The sequence below is a fragment of the Odontesthes bonariensis genome, chromosome 8 (assembly GCF_027942865.1).
Source record: "Odontesthes bonariensis isolate fOdoBon6 chromosome 8, fOdoBon6.hap1, whole genome shotgun sequence".
In the NCBI taxonomy this organism is placed as follows: domain Eukaryota; kingdom Metazoa; phylum Chordata; class Actinopteri; order Atheriniformes; family Atherinopsidae; genus Odontesthes; species Odontesthes bonariensis.
Window position 1 is genome coordinate 20,283,653 of NC_134513.1, and position 5,595 is coordinate 20,289,247.

Sequence of the window (5,595 nt, forward strand, 5' to 3'; positions counted from 1 at the left end):
TTATATTAATTATGTTGATTTCTCAGAAAGGTGATAAAGTTAAACTGTAGAGTCTGAGGCAGAGGAAGCTGCTGGAGTTCTACCATCAGCCCAGTAGATGGAGGCATGGAGCTGCAGCCCAGCACACAGCATGATTCTGAGGATGATGAAGCAGCAGCTCCTGGAAGCTTCAGTCAGTTCAACATTTTGAACTCTTACGCTTTAGTTTTTAGAAGATTTATTTAAAAGGAAATGCAAACAATGAGAGATGTTAGATCTCAGCTTTGAGGTGTGTTACGGTCCCTGACCTCCAGGGGGGGAGCTCTCTCCATGAGACACCTTTTCTTACCCTTTCCTGTGTTTCAGGCCTACCTTGCTGCCACAGGTGTTTGGTGTTACAGCTCGTCAGCTGCTCCATAAAGAGCTTCACCTCAGATGTGCCAAGCCCCTTCCTTTTTCCTCTGGTGTGATCTTGATTGTGTATCGTGCTTTGAAAAGGTGTACAGTAGTTTGATATTTGCTTTAGGTCACTGATGAGTAATTTGTGTTTTGTTTTCTCACAGTGGAAGCTGGTCTTTGCCAGAGATATTTTGTTTTCATAATTCGAGGGGGTGTTTTGTTTTGTTTTTGGCCTCGGAGACCCTGAAGATTAAAGCTTCACTGTGTTTTGGGATTATACTTTTGTTATGTTACCCTTTCACTATGAAAAATAAATGTACTTTATCTATGGACATCAACTGCTTGAGGTTTACTTACTTTGTTTGTGTTACACCCCAGTGCCATGACTAACCTCCATTAAGAGGGTTGTAACAAGGTGTTTCAGAAAACAGATCAAAGCTCAAAATGTTTGGTCTTAAACTACTTGAACTAAACCAAAAAGAAAATTTGAAAAGAGGAAACAAGACAAATGTTTTTCCAAGTGGATTATATACAACAATAAAGTAACACCGTCATTTTACTCAAGCAGCAGGAAGCTGTTGTGTCTGACTTTAATGTTGGAAACAGTTTGATTTTTAGGAAATAGAAACATAAAAGCGGTTTAAATCCACCTAATCGATGTAAACATCATGTAGTAGACTGACCTTCAAACTCAGGAGTGATCAAAGTTTGTTCTGAAATAAGAAGTGAAGATGTTCCCCAAACATTACAGAGCAGAAACAAACAGGAAAGTTACTGAAGGCAAAGCTCAGACTCACAGTTTGTTCAAAGAGAGGACTGTCCTCCACAGACTGAGACACAGGTGAGCTGCTGCCTGGAATGAGTCAGAGCTCCACCCCTGATGGGGGCGGGGCAGCTAACAGGTGGGGACTTTCTCACCAACAGCAGGATTCCTTAATATTACTCACAGCAATGGAAATAATTCAACATCGCTTCTAAAACCACTCATGTTAACCACGTTTTTATCAGTTCCTCCTGAAAATGATCAATAAATTACAAACTTTCACCTGACTCCCATCCAGCCCATAAAGGTTTATCATTAATCTTGTTTTTATTACCTTGTTGTGACACCTTTGATTGGATCTTTGCTATCAGAAACATTTAAAGTGTTTTCCTGCAGTCCAGCAGCTTCTATACGTCCCAATAACTTCACCTGATTCTCTGACATTAAGTGTTTCCATCTCACCTGTAACTCCTGCACCAGCAGTGACCACTGAGAGAGATGACTTACCACCAGAGATGGCTCAGCTTTGGTCCTGAATGCAGCACACTGAAAGCTTTTCCCCTCACACACAAACTGGAAACAAAAACACTTTTCAGTTTGCTCTGAAGTCGTCTCTTCACCAGAGTTTTGGTTCCAACTACATGAACTGATTAATCCTTTTCTTCTGTTTTTTAAGTTCAGCTGCTGATCAGTGATTGGCCTGAAGGCCTCAGCTCTGTTTACGGTGTGAAGAGTTTCAGAGTGACGGCAGCCTGCAGACACAGAGGACTATATACAGAGTCAAATGAACCTTCAGTTAGTGCATCATTTAAGTCAAACAGAATAATCTCAGTATACTTATGGGGTATAATGTATATATCTACATCTGATTGCTTCAAAGTAATTAAATATATTGTAATGACTTGGCGGAGGCTCTGAGACCAGCGGTTGCCGATCTGCTCTTTTATTAAGCTTTACACTTCACAACTTCCAGTACAGTCATTCTGGCCAAGGAACACGGGTGACTCTCAGTACTGCTCTGCAACCAACCGGCAGGAGAGCACCACACCTGCACACAGACTGGCCCACGCCCACTCTGCTCCACCAAGCACCAGCCCACACCTGAGTGGCATGACCTGCGGTCCAGTGACTGACAGGGAGAGGAGGAAACAAGCCAGCTGTGTGCTTTTAACCTTATTCTGGGTCGTTGCAATATAATCCATTAGTCCGAGCAAACTTGATCTGAATAACAACAGTACGTGACTCCTGCGACAGGTCTGCATCATCGTAAATTCTGTTCATACCTGAAAGAAAACTCAAAATACAAAAAAATCGGTGAATGTGTAAAGTTCTCTTAAATAACTCGTACGCACCACTTAACAGCAAATCTGTTCATACGAGTGGTTCTTGCATGAGGCCCATTGAGATAACCCCTCCACCATGTTAAGGTGGGGATTCTACGAAGGGGGTGTGCTGTTTCATTTAATAATAACAAATATATATTGCAGCAGAAAGAATCAGGAGGAACATGAATATAAAAGGCACCCATGTGTGAACGCTGTCACTTTAACAGATTGATGAAGCTGTTACTGTTGTGTATCTCATGTGAAAACAGCCTCAGCGTTTCTGTGTTGTTGTGTGTGTGTGTGTGTGTGTGTGTGTGTGTGTGTGTGTGTGTGTGTGTGTGTGTGTGTGTGTGTGTGTGTGTGTGTGTGTGTGTGTGTGTGCAGCCTGTCAGGCTGTCTGATCACAGAGGAAGGCTGTACTTCTCTGGCTGAAGCTGTGACCTCCACCCCCCCCCCCACCTGCGAGAGCTGGACCTGAGCTCCAACCATCCAGCAGACTCAGGAGAGAAGCTGCTGACGGCTGCTCTGAAGGATCCACACAAACTCAGGTATGGAGAGGCCTGCTGCAGCATATCGTCTTTATATTTTTACACAGAACCAGTCACAAGTCTGGACACGCCTACCCATTCACTGAGATGTTTCTAAAGTTTTTATTAGTTGCTGTAAATAAAGAAAAATGTCAAGTCTATCTTGATAATCGCTGGAAACTATTACCTAACTATTGTCTGCCTCTATCAAGAACAAATATTCTGTAAGTTTAATAATTCCCATGAATTATTAAACTTACTTAATACTTGTTCTTGATAGAGGATAGAGAATGATTAAATTACCCGGCGCTCAGAACTGAAGAAATGTAAATATATAATTTTTGATTTGATATAAAAGACAAGAAACGGAGAAACTGCTTAACAAAAACTTAATTTAAATAGAAGGTCCAGATTCCAAACAAAGAGACTTGTTTGTTGTCAGCTTTCCTCAGAGTGGCAGCAGGAAGCTGCTGCAGGTTACTTATTGATGAATTACCGTCATATAAAGCTGACCTCTGATCACTTTAAGACTCTTTTACGGTGTGCAGAGTTTCAGAGTAACAGCAGCCTGCAGACACAGAGGACTGATGTCGGAGAAGGAGCAGAGGATTTCCTCTTCTTCTACACGGACCTGGTCCACACAGCAGAGAGCTGCAGAGGGAAGAAGTTCATGGAAGAAGCTGAGTAAGTGACACTTTGATTCATTTAACAAAGCCTCAGAGCAGAGAGAGATTTCCTCTGCTGATGAGACACAAGTCATGTGAGCTGAGAGTAAACAGCAACAATCAGTGTGCTGATGAGGAGCTGCAGCTTGTTAGCAACATGAAATGTTTCCCACTCAGTCTGCTGCTGTTTTCTCCTCCAACAGAGGAACTCTGCCTGGAATGTGCTGTTCACTCACACTCTGTTCATCACTGCTCTCTGAACACACTCACAGTAAAACTCTGTCCTGATATGAGATCCAGATTAATCCTGGACTCTGATCCTGTTGGACTCTGATCCTCAACCTGTTTTATGAAGGATCATAATTCAGGTGTGTCTGGAGCCTCTGGGTGTGACCATGTGGACTCATCAGTGGGTTCATATAATAATATATATAATAAAGTTAAATAATATTTAACAGAGAGCAGTGAGCGCCCCCTGGTGGTTCCTGTCAGTCTGCAGTGATCCTGCAGGATGGATTTCTGGAGTCCTGCTGCTACTTATCTGCAGTGTAGCTCTTCATGTACAGTTCAGTCCTGCATTCAGCCCATCAGAGTGTTTCAGATAGCAGATTTATCATCATGCTGCAGGTTCAGATAATCAGTGTGTGTCAGTGAATGGAAATGTTTCATCATCATCATCAGGATCATGATGTCTGTGCTGCTCCATGCCTCCTTCTAGTGGACTGATGGAAGTACAGCAGCTGATCTTTTTACAGCCCAAATGATGGAAAGGAGGATGTGAGTTGATGTGCAGATGAATGATTTGTGTTTCCTCTGCAGAAGAAGGTAGAAAGTGTGTGTGAGCTGTGAGTTCAGCAGCATGGATCAGTGTGAGGACACTAAAACCTCTCTGTGTGGGGAACATGAGAGCCAGAGCAAAGCTCAGAGGTGAGAGGACCATCTCTAACTGTCCATGACTCTTCTCCATGTCAGAGCTCAGCACTCACATCACCAAACCACCTTTATTCACAGGAACCCACCTGAACCAGAACCTGAACCTGAACCTGAACCTGAACCCAGCTGTGTGTCCTTTAAGTGTGACCGGTCAATGGGTTGTCCAATTGAATTCAAATCAGACCAACATCCATCCTTTAACAGGTGAGCTGAGTGTAAATGTTGTAACAGAGTAAAATGTAGCAGAGTCAGTTTGAACAGTTTTTCACACACTTATCAGCATTGATGTGTGTCTGTTCGTTTGTGTTGATTTAAATGACACATTTTCAACATTAATAATACAGAAAGCTGTCTCAGTGATGAGTTACTAACTGGTCAGTGAAATGGTTTCAGGAAAGCCAAAATTGTTTTCCCTCTTGATGACAGAGTTGCAGGAGAGTTGCTGCCTACTTCCTGTGGTCAGAGATGTAACTGAAGTCTTTTAGAGGATTCTCACCTGGAGACTGATTTGGATCTCTTATCAGGCTGTAAAAGGGTTTACCTCATTGGCTGCTCCTCTTATTAAGAGATGAGTCTCCATGGAAACAACATTGATGGATTTTTACTGGGAGTCTAATATATTGAAAGTATCCTGATGTTTTTCCAGTCATCATGTATTTCTGAGTTTGATGAAACAGCGAAGGAGACTTTTCCTGAACACGTCTGTTTTAATAAAAGAAGTGTTTTTCTGTCAGAGTCCATCAGAGACTCAGAGCTGATTACAGCTGTGTGTCCTGGAAGAGTCCCTGGTCAATGGAAGACATTATTAGTGTAAAATTAATTAGTTATAATGGTTCAGATCTTTGATGTTTCAATTCTTTATTCATTTTTCTTAACAATTTGGTCCACCAGGTCTGTAATTATATGTTTGGTCTCACAGCCTTTATTAAAACAGTGTTTTTATTGTGGTTAAATTTCAGTGAGTTTTAATAGAACAAATGTTTTTCTCTCAGATCCAAACCTGA